At 45.5% G+C, this 16,219-nt stretch overlaps 1 long non-coding RNA gene across 1 annotated transcript in view; it reads left to right on the top strand.

Moving 5' to 3' along the window:
* The window catches only part of LOC121289464, a 48,281-nt gene extending 34,993 nt beyond the window's left edge, over window positions 1-13,288 (top strand). Inside the window, exons 2-3 of the long non-coding RNA XR_005945569.1 lie at window positions 2,526-2,595; window positions 13,237-13,288. This is a non-coding gene — a long non-coding RNA (uncharacterized LOC121289464). The remainder of the gene's footprint in view (window positions 1-2,525; window positions 2,596-13,236) is intronic.
* Window positions 13,289-16,219: the final 2,931 nt, after the last annotated feature.

Raw genomic sequence — 16,219 nt, 5'->3', positions numbered from 1 at the left:
CAACACCAACAAGTGGTTATATTTCACTGAATCCTTTTCCAGGAGCCTACATGATAAACCCTCCAGCATAATATAACCGCCATTAAAACTCCATCTCTTCATTTCCAAATTTTGTTTTCACAGCAGCAAGTTATTTTAATATAGCGTCTTTAAGTAATAAGATATCCCAAGGTGCTCCACAGAAGAATTATAAAGCAAAGTTTGACACTAAGCCACAAGAGGTAGGTTTTAAGGATTATCTTAAAAGAGAAAAGAGAGGAAGCGAGATAGGGGGATTTAAGGCGGAGAAGTCTAGACCTTAGGGCCTATGGCAGCTGTAGGCATGATCACCAATAATGGAGCAATTAAAATTGGGGCTGCTCATGAGGCCAAAATTAGATGAGTGCAAACATTTTAGCATTTGTAGAACTGGAGGAGATTACAGACATAAGGGGTAAGGTCATGCAGTGATTTGAAGACAAGCATGAGAATTTTAAAATCAAGGCACTGCTTGACATAGAACCAGTGTGCGTCACTGAGCACAGGGGTGATGGGTGAACAGGACTTCATGTGAGTTAGGACATAGGAAGCAGACTTTTTGATGATCTCAAGTTTATGGAAGGAAGAATGTGGGAGACCAGTTGGGAGTGATTGGAATAGTCAAGTCAAGAGGTAACAAATGCATCGATGTGGGTTTCAGCAGCAGATGCGCTAATACAGGAATAATAATGGGATATGGCCAAGTAGTCCAGTAGATTATGAGATTGAATGATAAATTTGATTGGCTTCCCAACTTGCCTAATCTTTTTGGGAGTTTCCATAGATCCAAGCAGTTACCTTTTCTTCTCCAGGTATCATCATTGATTATTTGAGGGTCGCCAAAACAGGGCTTACGATGGTGCAGGGCAAGGAGGCAGGCCACAAGTCTTCTTCAGCTGACGCAGAGATCGATTTCCATGTCACTAATGTTATTCTTAACCAAACTGCGTTTAGTCAACTGAGTTAACCAGCCCCCCAACCAGGTATTAAATGGACTTGACATGGTAGGAGAGCACTCAAATTCAGGAGGTAAACAATAGATGTCACCTTTTAATAACCAATATTAGAGTAGCACAGATGGACGTTATGGTGATGTTCACAGTCAAGATTAATTTCCTGCAAACCTCACCTGTCCTTCCCAAACTTTTTTTATTCATTCCTGGGATGTGGACATCAGCATTTGTTCTCACCCCCAACTGCCCTACAGAAGGTGATGGTGAGCTGCCTTCTTGAACTGCTGCTTTCCATCTGGTGTTGGTAAACCTACAGTGCATGTAGGGAGGGAGTTGCAGGATTTTGACCCAGCGATAGAAGAAAATGTGATATAGTTCCAAGTCAGGATGGTGTGTGGCTTGGAGGGGAACTTGCAGGTGTTGGTGTTCCCATGTGCCTGTTGCCATTGTCCTTCCTTACTAGGCACCAGCCAATGAAACTAACCTTTGAGGGGATTTAATTAGTGAGCCTGAGTATGGTACCAATTCACAATGTAAGTGGAAAGGTGAAGATTGAAGGTTAGATAGCAGTCATTTTTGGCCAGAGGGATAGGAAACATTAGTCTTCAACTAAGAAGCCCCAGCGGCCTGACCTCAGAGGTCCATCTAGATCAAGTGAAATTTTCAAGACTGAGATTGCTAGATTTTTGTTTGGGAACAGAATGTAGGGATTTGCAGTAAAGGCAAATAAATTGAGGCACAGACCAACCATAACCTAATTGAATGGTGGAAGGCATGAGGTGCTGGATGGCCTAATCCTGGCCCTATCTACCTTTGAAAATTTTTTGAGCCACGGCAGGACCTGGAACCACTAGGTCAGGTAGGAGATGGTTTCAATACAGCTCAGTTTTCCATTACGCCTTTTCATGAGTGTTGCTTTGTTGGAGGTGCTGAATTTGGATGAGATGTTAAACCGAGGTCCCACCTGCCTGCTCGGGTTGATGTAAAAGATTACATGGTTCTATTTATGAGAAGAGCAGGAGAGTTATCCCCGGCGTCATGACCAACATTTATCCCTCAATCAAAATCACAAAAACAAGTCCATTATCACACTGCTATTTGTGGGAGTTTGCTGTCAGCGGATAGGCTGCTCTGTTTCCTACATTACGACAGTGACTTCAAAAGCACTTCATTGACTGTAAAGCACTTTGAGACTTCTGGTAGCCATGAAAAGCAATATAGAAATGCAAGTCTTTCTTTCTTTCTCCGTCAGTTATTTTGATCCCAGGTTCAGAAGATCATTAGCATTGCCTCAGTAAACATTTCCATTCTTCCACATCCTCATACCTTCTCATAGTGTTGTAATTGGGACTGCCCAAACTCATTCATTTGTGACTTTTATGGCAGTCAGAGAAAGGAGACTTTCATCCCAATTATCTAGCTTGGATTCAATCCAGGGCAATGCTGAACTCCCTGCCCCATGCAATACAAATGATGTCTGATAAAATACGAAAGGTTACTTAAGGTTGAGCAAATTTTAAAGGCATTACTACATTAATTTTCTTTGTCTTACAGAACAGTGATGTCAGTCAACTTTGACCGTGGTTAAACCATTCACACAGACATCACCAGAGGACTATGTTAAGTGAGAATATTTTTTAAAACTTTTTCATTCCACACAGTCTGATGCCCTGGAGTCATGTGATATCACAGTAATAAAGCCCCATTATTATAATATTAATAAATTGGTAAAATTATGAAAATTTAGTTTTTTTTATTCACTCATGGGATGTGGGCATTGCTGGCATTATTGCCCATCTCCAATTGTCCTCATTCAGAGTGCTTTTTTTTTTAAGAGTCAATCACATTGCTGTGGGTCTGGAGTACATGTAGGTCAGGATGGCAGATTTCTTTCCCTAAAGGGCATCAGTGAACCAGATGGGTTTTTACAACAATTAGCAATGGTTTCATGGTCATCATCAGACTTTTAATTCCAGATTTTCATTGGATTCAAATTTCACCATCTGCTCCCCAGAGCATCACCCTGGGTCTCTAGAATACTAATCCAGCGATAATGACACCATGCCACCACCTCTCCTTAAAACTATTCAAAATCATTTTTTAACTCCTTTCTTTCAGGTATCATTTTCTTTTTTTTAACTTTTTTTTTCCATTTTTCCACAACTTTCCCTCCTCTTCTCCTGAAGTTGACACATTCCAGGATGTGACTTTATTGGGGCTGGTAGCCATACAGTGCCCTCTGTTCCAAGCCCTGCACCTAACATACTCCACCACACCAACATCCATTTATATAGTTCCTCTAGCATAGTAACATGTCCCAAGAAGCTTCACAAGAGCATTATCAAACAAAATTTGGTACCCAGCCACATAAAGAGACATTAGGACAAATGAACAAAGGCTTTTTTTCTTAATTCTTTGGGGGATACAGGCAACACTGATAAGGACAATATTTGTTGCCCATCCCTGATTACACTTGAACTGAAGGCAGTTAAGAGTAAACCAGATTGCTGGGTCTGGAGCAGCGTGATCAACACCCAGCAAAAAATTTAAGGGACACTTTGACATTTGGGGGGGTGAGGGGGGTGAATGTGTGAGTTTGGTGGTGTGGGGGCTGCTGCTGGACCTGTAAGAGCAGGGGATTGGATGTGGGGGAGGAGTGAGGGGTCTACTCACTATCAGCACATCCATTCAGTCACAGGACATCCCAGAACTCAAGCTACTTACATGCCAGGCCCAAGGCGTGCACAGAAACAAAGGGCAAAATCATCCCAGATTTGCACAAAGTGTGGTAGCAGACGGGGAAAAGGACGTTTTACCTGCCACCTGCAATGGCGGGTTTTCCTGCCATATGGTCCCATTATTGGCGCATCCCGCCTCATTAATAATGCATTCCCAGGAAACACACTGGATCACTGGCGGGGCAGCCTCTGATTTGCCCACCTCGCCGTCACCTCAATCCTTCAGTAATCAGGGTGCCATATTTAAAGGACACCCCTGCACAGAGATAGTTCTTTCTACGGGATCAGAAGCTGCTGCAAAGTCATGGCTGCCAAAGGGAGGCCCCCAAATTTAGCAATGCCTCCCCCTGGTAGGGGGAAGCCCGCTGTGAAGACCTCTACCCCTGCTTTGGTGAAGACCAGCAAGCAAGTTCACCAATCCAGCATGGGAGGTGATGGCAGCAGTGGTCAGCGCCAGTGTCCTGCAGAAGAGGACAGCCACCCAGTGCCGAAAGAGGATGGAGTGATCTCTGTTCTGCCAGGGTAAGTCACTCTTCTCATCACACAACTCACACACTCACAAACCCATCACACATCCACAGGGATCTCACTCACTGCCAGCTCAAGGTATATCACCACTCACTCACTCACATACACCTTCATCTGCCCTGCAGATCGTGTCCTCATCCTGTCCATGGCACCACCCACACATGCCATGCATCCTTCTCATCTGTCTTCATGTAGGACAAGCTGGCACGCAACAAAAAGGAGGGGCTGCAGACTGGTGGAGGAATGCCCGACATTGAGATCCTCACAGACTTTGAAAATAGAGTCATCGAGCTGACTGGTGACAATCTGGACAACCTGTGCTGACGGTGAGGTCGTCGGAGCTCAACCAAGTGAGGATCCAGCAGTGCAACTTCCTTCGGATAACCATACTGTGAGTAGGTTCCCCTGTTGCACAATTCCCTGAAATGCACTAATTATCTCTCCTTGCTTTTGCAGGCACATCTGGGAAGCAGCTGAGGGGGTCCATGAGCTAGGTCTTCAACTCAAGCCACGAAGACAACTTGGAAGAAGAATCTGATAACACCCTCATTGAAGACCTGTCACAGCGCTCACCCAAACACTCCAGCAGCATAGAAACACACACCTCGGTGGAACCTAGTTCTGGAGTAGCCTCAGGGTCACAATCCGGTGAGCAAATAGCACTGTCTGATCCACAGCAGGTGGCGACAGGGACCTCCTAGTTTTCCAAAACTCAGAGGACTGCTGGAGGCTGGAAACGTGTTGAATCAGAGTCAGATGACGAGCCTCTGGACTCTGTCATACCTCAGTTGCTGCAGCTGCAAAGGCAAGCTCGGGAACATCAGGAAGTGATGTCCGTTGCATTCCTCAAATTGCAAGCCACAATGGAGGAGCTCATCCTCCTTCAGTCTGGGGTGAGAGTGCCGGCATGCCAATGCAGTGAGGTCAACATTGGCAGGATGGCAGCCACCGTGGAGACCTTGGTCCTGAACATCAGTCCTGCACTGCTGCGCAGGCTGAATCCATTGCTGATGCCATAGTTGACTTCTAACAGTGTCAATGCGAGAGGGGTGTGGGGCAGCTCAATCTCACTCCAGCTTCCCCTTCTCCTCAAGGAGTCAGCCAGGGGTCCTTGGACATCCTTGGAGAGGAGGACCAGCAGCTCGACACCCCAGGGCCATCCACCCAGGCAACTCCAGGAACGTACGGCCAATCCAAATCTCCTCTTCTTGTGATCCCAGTAGCTCCAGTTCTACAGACCGAGGAGGGTGCACCTGACTTAAAGTTTCACGGCTACATCTCCATGATATAACCCTGATCACAGAGTGCAAGTGAGCTGCCCTCAGCCAGACAGGAATCAGACGTTCACAGAGGCAATGTGTAGGTCTATGGAGTGTCTTTATTGCATGTCATCAGCATCCTCTGAATCTTGCGACAATTAGGGCCTCCACTGCGTCTCCATGACATGAGCCTGAGCACTGAGGGTATGTGCGCTGCCGTCAGCAACACAGGAGTCAAACATTCACAGATGCAAAGAAAGGATGTCAGAACTGTACTCACTGCATCTCGTCATCATCCTCCACGAATATTGTGGCTATTAAGGACTCATGAACGCATCTGACCTGTCTGGCCAGTGCGATGGCCTCATCGCTGGCATCCTTGCCTTCAAGGACCTCATCACCCTCACTCCTTTTGCTTCTCCTCATCAGAGGACACGTGCAGCTCTTCCATCTCCTCCCCAGCCAGGTCCACCGGCAGTTGCAGCATCAGGTTGTGTAATTCACATCAAGTTACGATGATATGCGACACCCGCAGCGGACTGTATTGCAGTGCCCCACCAGACCTCTCGAGGCACCGGAACCTCATTTTCATCGTTTGCTCCACCAAAGTCCGGGTTGCAGCCCGAGCCTCATTATACCGTCGCTCTGCTGCAGTCCAAGGCCGCCGCACAGGCTTCATCAGACTTGTCCTCTATGGGTAGCCCTTGTCCCCAAGGAGCCAACCCTGCAACATCTCTGGACCGTGGAAGATGTCAGGAATCTGAGATCTTCTAAGGATGTGGGAGTTGCCGGCATGCTGGGGCTATCACCTCAGAATAAAGGCAGATGGATTCCTCCATTGCCCTTGCAATCTGAGGAGTGCACCAGACATCCTTTCCTGATGTTCCCATGATTGCCTTTGCAGCTCCAACAACTGATTGAGGACTGAGCCCAGAGGCTCTTCAAAGACTCAGATTCAGCAGATTCCTTGCCTCCAGCTGTCCTCTTAGTGTGGCAACCTCGGTTGTGCCTGTCTTTGCCTGCTGTGGAACAGACTGTGTGCTGTGCTCACCGAATTGTGATACTGCAGCTGCTCTATATCTAGGTCCTGCCAAGGTGTGTGTCGCGCTGGTGGAGGGTGTAGATGAGTGCCTTAACGGCTTTTCAATGGTGCTGCCCTCAGGGTCGTCATCCAAGGTGCTCTTGGCACAGGGATTGGGGTCAAGGTTGCTTGAGGGGGCGACGTGTCAGATGTGCCTAGGAAAGTGGAGATTATTAGTGCTTTTCAGCTGCATTATCACAGAGCAGTAGCCTCAGAATAGCATTGGCAGAGGGATGATGTGGTACGAGATCCTCACGTGGATGTTGCCACTGATCTCACCATCACCACAGGAACAATCCACATCATCTCCGGCCAGCTCCAATGCGCGACTCTCAAACAGAGTGAAGACTTGATGTTCAGCATTTCACCCCCGGTCTGGGACCTCTCCTGTTGATTGTGCGCAATCTTGTCCTATATAAAGACAGATGGAGAGAGTGTGAGCAAGACGCATGCCAGGCCAAAAGAGAGGGATGTCAGGCACGCGTGTGTGCTAAATGGAACCATAGACTGAATGAGGAGGCAAGCACCAAAGGAGATGAGGCCAGGTGGAGATGTGAGAGTGTGTGAGAGAGTGAGCGGTGATGTCCCTTGAGCTGGCAGTGAGTAAGATGCCAGTGAATGTGTGGTAACCTTGTGAATGTGTGAGTTTAGCATGATAAGGTGGTTGCCTTACCCTGGTGGCATGGATGAGATCATTTGTTCTTTTTCTGCACTGGATGGCCGAGCTCTTGTGTGCAGCATTGGCACTGACCACCATTTCGACCACCTCCTAAGCCGGAGTGGTGAGACTGATGAACTTACTGTGGCCAGAGCTATGGTGGAGGACAGAGCGGCAGGTCTCCACGGTATCCAGAAAGCTTCGCAGGGATGTGCCACTGAATTAGAAGGTTGCAATCTTATTGGCTTTTCAGGCCATATCTTAATTGGAGAAGTCCTTGAGAAGTGTGCACGCGTGGTTGCAGTTTAAATATGGCGCCCAGAGTGAGGAAACAGTGTCAATGGCAAATTGGAGGCTGGCTGCCAACGATCCGATGTGTTTCCTGTGACTGCATAATTTATGAGGTGGGAAGAGGACGATACAGCGTGAAAATCCATCATTACAGCCAGGGGGTAAAACTTCTTTTCATGCCTGCTACCACGTTTAGTGCAAATCTGGGACAATTCCGCCCTTACTGTAATGCAGTGACCAGAACTGTATGTAGTGCTAAAGTTGTGATATAACTAGTCCTCCAAACAGTTCTGGTACAACTTCCCTGCTCTTATATTCTATGCCTTGGCTAATGAAGGAAAGTATCCCGTATGTCTTCTGAACCGCCTTACCTACCTGCCCTGCTACCTTCAGGGACCGGCGAACATGCACTACAAGGTTCCAATTGTTGTGTATTCCTTGCCTTTTTTGCCCTCCTCAAATGCATAACTTCAGGTTGAATTGTATTTGCCACTCCCCTGCCTACCTGCCCAATTTCCGTATCACCTACAAATTTCATAGTCATGCCCCCTATATTTAAGTCTAAATCATTGTTCTTTAAACTACAAAAAGCAATGGATCCATTATTGGGACCCCTTTAGAAACATCCTTTTGGTCACAAAACATCCATCAATCATTATCCTTTGCTTTCTGCCACTGAGCCAATTTTGGATCCAATTTTTCGCTTTTGCCTGCATCCCATGTGCTTTTAATGTTTTGAGCAGCCTACCAAGTGGCACTTTATCAAAAGCTTTGCTAAAATCCAGGTAGACTACATAAAACGTGCTATCCTCATCGACTCTCCTTGTCACCTTCTCAAAACTTTCCATCAAGTTAGAGCCAACATGTAGTGACTTAGACCTGTTGGTGGTTACAGTCTTGAATGATAGTTGACAAATGATGGAAGGAAGTCAGAGAAGGGTGAGGTAAAATTCCTCCCATAGCTGTCTGTTTGACTAAGTCCCCCCTCAACTTCAGCTGCCATCAATGATCCTTTCACCCTTTCTCTGCACTTGATAAGTAATTGACATTTGTAAATCATTAGCCTGTATACTGAAATCCCAAGGTTTCTTGTCTTACTGTCAAAGGGCATCTGTTTTCCTAGTGAAATTCAAGGAGCCTTTCCTAGCAGTCAGCTCCAATTACTTGTTTGTGAGGAAAGAAAAATTTTCTTTCATGTAACAAAAATGTATTTATGGTAGTAGACAGCGAAAGACCCAACCCTGCTATTAGATGACGTTCTGGTGATTTTTCTTTCTCATTCCTTGCATACACCACAGAGCAGCAAGGGATATTAAAAATACATCGTTCCAAAGTGATTCAGCTGGTTATGACACAAATATTGGGAAGGCCTTGTTAAAGATATGAAAAGAAACTATTGTGGTCTTTGTGTGATCAAAACTGGGTCACCGTGATTATAAATGATGTTGTCATTGACAGTATTTTTCATTTGGGCTTGCCTATAGCTGTGAAAGCACTCACACTGCTCAAGTGATTACAAGCAACGAAGGACACACTGCCACCTGCAATTTAGAATCAAAACTTTATTTTTATTTTGTGTGGTGGGTTTGCTTAGACAGAAGTAGAGGCAGAAATTTAACTCCCAGTAATGGGTGGGCTGGGAGCGGGTAGTGGGTAAAAGGTATTGACTCTTAAAATAGGAGTGCAATCCAGCTTCAGTGCACCCACTTCCAGGTTTAAAAGCATGTTTGGATGCTAATGAGAAACCTATTCGCAAAAGTCAGGAATGTCCTAATTGGAAGTGGACAAGATGCTTATTGGTATAATTAAATGTCAGTAAATGTAAATGACCCAGAAGGAAAAACCAGTACAACTTGGAAATGACTGGTACTGGTCCAAACCGGAGTTCCAGTTTAAGGTATACATGACCAGTCGGACCATTCACTTCTCACGGTTTACTCTTTTATCCTTTGGGAGGTATTTTAAAATTATTTTTAGCTTAGCTCCAAATTTTGCTCAAGAAACGCAGATTTCCTGGGGCTTGGGAAACTTACCATGGAGAAGGAGATGAGTTGGAGCAGCAGTTCATGTGGAGATTTTAACTTGTCATTGGCTCACCTGAATAAAACCGCACTTGTTGCTATCTCAGTTCCCGCTGGCAAATGTCTGGCAAAGAGTTCTTGTGTGGATTTCAACCTTTCAGCTTTTTTCAACTTTTGAAGATTTCCAATTGACAAGATCAGGATGCAAGGCTCTTTGGATGGGTTTGGAAGCATGACAGAAGAGGAAAGCCATCGCCATCCAAAACAATGATGGTGTGCTGTTGTGGGATCAGCAAGTGCATAAGAGAGAAGTTTGCAGCTGGAGGAGGATGAAAGGGCTCAACACTCACTTCTGAAGAGAACATAGAGGAGGAAGAAGAGCAGGAGGAGGAGGATGAAGCTGGGTGATCCATTGCCAGATCAGCTGCCAGGAATACCTTAATATCACAAAAATTTGACAAACATATCCAGTGAAATTCTGTGGTCTGCCTCCACCAACAGAACTAACCCCCACCCCCCACTTCCTTTGCACTAAACATCTCTTCATCAACCCATTGTTTACTTGCCCAGTGGGTCCCTGCATGTATGAACATTTGTCATGAAACAAGTGAGAGTGTGAGTTGGAGCTTGTGATGCAATGACTGGCAAGGTGTGGATAATCAATAAATTTAAAATGGCATGATAAAAAAATGGCAACTCAGCAACATAACATTTCATCAAATACCAATGTGCACACTCGTAAGTGAATTATAAATGCTTCAACATTTGAAGCAGCCCATGTCCAAATGCAGCAACACCTGGACAATGTCCAGGCTTGGGAGAACAGGTGGCAAGTAACATTTACACCACATAAGTGCCAGGCAATGATCACCTTCTACAAGAGAGAGTCTAACTATCTCTTCTTGACATTCAATGGCATTACTATCACCATTATCAACATCCTGAGCATTACTATTGACCAGAAACTGATCTGGACTAGCCATATAAATACTGTGGCTTCAAGAGCAGGTCAAAAGCAATGAATCCTGTGGTGACTAACTCACCTCCTGACACCAAAAGTCTGTCCGCAAGGCACAAATCAGGAGTGTGATGGAATGCTCTCCACTTGCCTGGATGAGTGCAACTCCAACAGCACTCAAGAAGCTTGACATCATCCAGGACAAAGCAGCCCGCTTGATTGGCACCCCATCCACAAACATTCACTTCCTCCACTACTGATGTACAGTGGCAGCAGTGTGTACCATCTACAAGATGCACTGCAGGAACTCACCAAGGCTCCTTGGACAACACCTTCCAAACACATAACCGCCACCATCCAGAAGGACAAGGGCAGCAGACACATGGGAACACCACCACCTGGAAGTTCCCCTCCAAGCCAGTCACCATCCTGACTTGGAAGTATATCACTGTTCCTTCACTGTCGCTGGGTCAAAATCCTGGAACTGCTCTCCCCACCCCCCCCCCCCCAACACACACACAACAGCACACTGGGTGTACATACACCACATGGATTGCAGTGGTTCAAGAAGGCAGTTCACTACCACCTTCCCAAGGGCAATTTGGGATGGGCAATAAATACTGGCCTAGCCAATGATGCCCACACCCCATGAATGGTCATGGCCAGCATGGACTCATTTGCAAATCATGCTTGAAACTTCCTGCTCTCTCAATGGCAGATACTCTCACTAATCACTATACTGGTAATCCACTAGTGAACAAGCTGGGCTCATCCATGCCCTCCACTATTTTGGAGAACCTGCATGGATTAGCTGTTAATATGTGGCTAAGCTGCTAATGCACCTCTAGGATTCTTTTCCTTAGGGATAGCCCTGGATGTTTAGCATCTGTGTCCAGCTGAGCAAAGCTTGGAGAGGATTATGCGCCCTCTTCCCCCACACCCCCTTCTCCCCACCACCCCACCTAATGCAGACTCTACCCACCCGTTTCTGCCACCAGTATCTGTTCGTGATCACTTGGGAGGTGTGAATCACCAGGTACAAACCTAAGTGTCTAAGAGGGCCCACTGAATTGTGAGTATCTGCTTTGCTGCATGGCAGTATGTCTTTTGATGTTGTATCCATAGAAGGAATGAGGAATGCGGAATCATCCTCATTGATGTCCTTCAACACTTGCCATATGTATGAGGCTCTGGAAAAAAAAAGAAAGGGAGATGATTTAGTTGTGACAAGGTCACAAACTTGGTAATCACCATACTTGGTCTGCTCATAGCTCAGTCATGATTAAATAGAATCAGCATATGTGCACAGAGATATTTGTAACTTTGTCATTTGCCTATCTCTCTATCTCTGTGTGAGAGAAATGCAGATGTGCCACTTATCCCAAGGCATCCTCCTCCATCAGTGATCTGGACTATTTGTGGTGGCCCACCTCAGTTCTCTCCTACTCTAGTATTTTTCATCCCCTTCTACAAAGGGTGAAACAACATACCTGTGAGTGAATGGAAGTGAGGTATTCATCTGATGGAGGCAGTGCATTTGGTAAAAGTGGCTAAGAGATGCATTTGCCAGTCATGCTTGAAACTTCAAGCATCACTTTACATAAGTATTGCAGTGAATGTCAACAATGGATAAATAAACGTAATATGGGGCAGAATTTTACATCCTGCAGGTAGACATGCGCCCAACCCAATTGGGCGTAAAATAGTGCACAGTGACGTCAGGCAGGCGACCCGAGTCATCACGCACTCGAGCAATATTTCGATCAGCGGGCGCACACGAGAAAGAATTAAGAGGCCTATTAAAGTCCTTAATTAATTAATTAAAAGCAATTTTTTGCTGCCCATCCAATCTTACGGTTGGTGGGCAGGCGACTCGGCCAGGCGGCCTTTGGATTTTTTACGAACCCTTATCCACGGGTAGGATGAGGTTTCCAACAGTAATTTTTTAAAAAAATTAAAATTCTCCTATTGTTACTGAGTTCTATGTCGAGACATGTTTTTGATATTTTTAAAATCTTTCTTTTTGATTGTATAATTCTTCAGCTCCCTGCCTTCAGGGAGCTTTCAGTGCATGCTCCCCCACGTATGCGTAGACTTTTGGTCTTGCACCCCTCCTGCCCCCACCCCAACAGCGCTGAGCTTCTCAGCATGCATTTCACGCTGGCTGGCATGAAATCGCGGTCAGGGGCCGATTGCGGGTGGCAGAGTGTTTCCTGGCTGCTCCGAGGCCTGTCCGCCGCACCCGCCCCTGATGACCGAAAAGTCTTGCCCATCATGCAGTACATAGAAAGTGAAGGCTGGGTGCTGCTGAAAATTGAGTGGGTGTGAGAAGTGATTGATGGAAAGCACTTAGCAAGACAAAGTGAAAGGGTGCGGGAGTGGTGGGTTTGAAACACAGGATGCAGTTGAATGTAAGCATTTCTCTTGACCTAGTTAGGTCATTAAACTGCTTCCTACTTTGTATCCATAACCTGGGAACCATGCTTCTGCTGCTCACTTCCTCAGCTATCTCCAACTATACCTTGTTGGTGAGAGTGGCAGGTTTCTTCCTCCCATTGCTGGGAAAAAGTAGGCCCCTCTTGCTTCTGCCTGTATCCAGCAGTAATTTCAGCAATGCATCATTAAAACTGAGTGCTGCCCATATCTTATATCCACCATACATCCTGAATACCTCCAATTTCCATTTGTGCTCTGTCCCTTTAAATCATCTCCCTTTCGTTTTATCTTCCAGAGCCCTCATGCACACAGCAAGTGTTGAAGGACATGTATGAGGATGATTCCACAGAGAACCTCACTCCTTCGGCAGGTGCACCATCAAAGGGCATACAAATACAGCTGAGCCCATGTATGTGCATGTGCATCATGCTCACTTTGCAGCTGAGATGTGTAATCCTGAAGTCAAAATTAATTGGCACAATTGAGTTGAGATCGCAGATTATGATCAGCTCTGTTGATTTCTGTGTTTTCGTCATGAAAATCCAAACCCCTCCTCTGCACAGAAGCTGTCTTCAGGATTATATTGGAGTCAAGGTAACTTTCAAGCATCAGTGTTCACCTTGGGCCACTTAAGCAGTACATATTATCCCAAAGTTTTTAAATTGTCACAGGGAGAACAATGAAAATCCTTTAGGTCATATTTTATCTAAACAATTATTGCATTTAAAATCCCACCTTGCAGGAATAACTACTGCGTTATTAGCTCAATGTTTAAAAGACTGTTATCATCAGGATTTTGGGCTTGGAGAAAACAATTTTATGTAAACCACAAAATTCCAGCATCCAAGCAGTGGCCAAAACAGTGTATTTTCAAAATCATTATGATTTCAAGATCACACAATTTATAAGGACATTGTTTTGTGAAAGAACATTTAAGAAACCTTGTATTATTTGCATATAAACATATGATGGACTGACTTAGAAATATCATTGTATCAGTTATGTGCAACATTGTTGTGATAAAAACAATTGGCTATTCTCATTCCCAAACAAAATAAGATTAACCATACAGTTTCATTGAGACAGTGGCGGTAATTTAATGAGCCCAGCTCTCCTGGTGGGAAACTGGATGCAACACTGGGTTATACCCATCCTAAATTTACAGTTGATCAGGAATAATATTGGGTGTGGCATAAAACTGTCATTCCCAGCTGATCCCATGCATTTCCCATTCCTGAGTTAGATTAAAATTATCTCAATATCCCTTTGGCCAGTTCAGAAATAGGAAAGGTCAGTTGCGCTTACAGCCCACCATTCTGCATTGTTCATTGCTGCTAACTTAAGCTGTAACATTGCCCAACTTCACACCATCTCAGCTCATCTGCTGCTGACACCCTCATCCATGCCTTTGTTATCTCTAGACTTGACCATTTCAATGGACCCCTGGCTGGTCTTCCACATTCTTCTCGCTGTAAACTTGAGGTTATCCAAAACTTTGCTGCCTGTGTCTTAATTTGCACCAAGTCCCATTCACCTTTCACCCCTGTGCTCACTGACCCACATTGGCTCCTGGTCAAGCAAGGTCTTGATTTTAAAATTCTCATCCTTGTTTTCAAATCCCTCCATGACCATGCCTCTCCCTATCTCTGTAATTTCCTCCAACTCCACAACCACCTGAGATATCTGTGCTCATCTAATTCTGGCCTCCTATGCATCTCCACTTATAATTTCTCCACCATTGGTGGCCATGCCTTCAGTTGCGTAGGCGCAGGCTCTAACATTTCTCCCACCCCACACTTCTCTGCTGCTCTATCTACTTTTCTTCCTTTAAGACATTTGTTAAACTTACCTCATTGACCAGGTTTTTGGTCATCGGACCTAATGTCTCCTTGTGACTCAGTGTCATACTTTGCTTGAAAAATTTCTTGTGAAGCGCATTAGGATGTTTCATTATGTTAAAGGTGCTATATAAATATTAGTTGTTGTTTTTGCTGTTGTTCCTAAATCAGGTAATTGCCTCCATAACTGATTATTAGTAATATAGACCTTGAAATTGAATAATCCCTTTTTTTGGGCCTGGGGTCACAATTTACACCCTGACCATGCCTGTTCAGGTTGAGATGGGCAACTGACAAATTTGCCATACCCACTTCATCTGAAAGGTTATAGCATATACCTCTGTAGCACCTAGGCTGCTCTCCTCTCTGTGCTCAGCAGGCAGTATTATTTGGAAACTGTGAGTTACAGCCAGCATTCCCTTCAAAAAAGCAGGCTTTACCTCTTGCACAGAATAAAGTTGGGGCAAATTAAAACATCAGAAAATTGACCACTAGGGCTGAGAGGGGGTTCCAGAATAACGGATGTGTTGCTGGAGGCTTTAGTGGTGGGTGTGGGCAGGCGGATCCTCAAGGATGGTCCTCAGAAGAGAGTGGAGCAGTTGGCCAGGGAGGTTAACTCCCGGGCTCTGGACCCAAGAGCTTGGCAGCGTTGCCACATGAGGTCTAATGATCTCACACAGATGGTCAAGGTCAGTGAATGCATCTTTGTATGTTATCCCCTACTCACCACAACACCAACTTCTTACACTGCTCAATGTACCATGCTCCCATTAGTTACCCAGGAGCACTCCCTGGGGCTCAGGATTTATACCCAACATCCAGATACTCACCCTCACACATCTACCAATGTTGCCAAGCTAACACCCTGCTCTTACTGCCCCCACATGCCTCCAGCTATTTAACAATGGCAGGCACCCAAACACAGCGCTACATAATCACTAACATTCTGCCTCCCTTTTTGCAGAATAAAGTGGCATAAATAGAAAGGAGCAGAGCAGAGACAATACGGGGCACCTCCTGAACCCTACAGAGGAGATGGTTCTCTGTATCATGTGGCCGGCTGTGATGGGGCACCTGGCATCCAGTGGCACTGAGAACATTGAGGATGATGGTATGTTCCTGCCTTATGCCCTTTCTGAACTCCCAGCTCACCCTCACCCTGCTCTATGGCTTGATGAGCAAGCTGCTGATGATGTGGATGTGGACCTCTTACTTTAGACCCCAAAAAACTTCCCTCACATCAACCTTTCCCTTCTGATTCCTGCTTACAGATACCCAAGAACTGCCACCTGCCCAGCCACCGCAGCCCAAGGAAGAAGTGAGAGAGAACAACAGCACAGCACTGATGAAGGGGCCCCACCCCTTGTCTGACACTCACAATGCCAGCTCAGGGATTGGTATTGCAGATACCCTGAAGGCTAATATAGAAATTAGCATGTG

The sequence above is a fragment of the Carcharodon carcharias genome, chromosome 2 (genome assembly GCF_017639515.1).
Source record: "Carcharodon carcharias isolate sCarCar2 chromosome 2, sCarCar2.pri, whole genome shotgun sequence".
NCBI classification, from domain to species: Eukaryota; Metazoa; Chordata; class Chondrichthyes; order Lamniformes; family Lamnidae; genus Carcharodon; species Carcharodon carcharias.
This window is presented reverse-complemented; position numbering and strand designations above follow the sequence as displayed.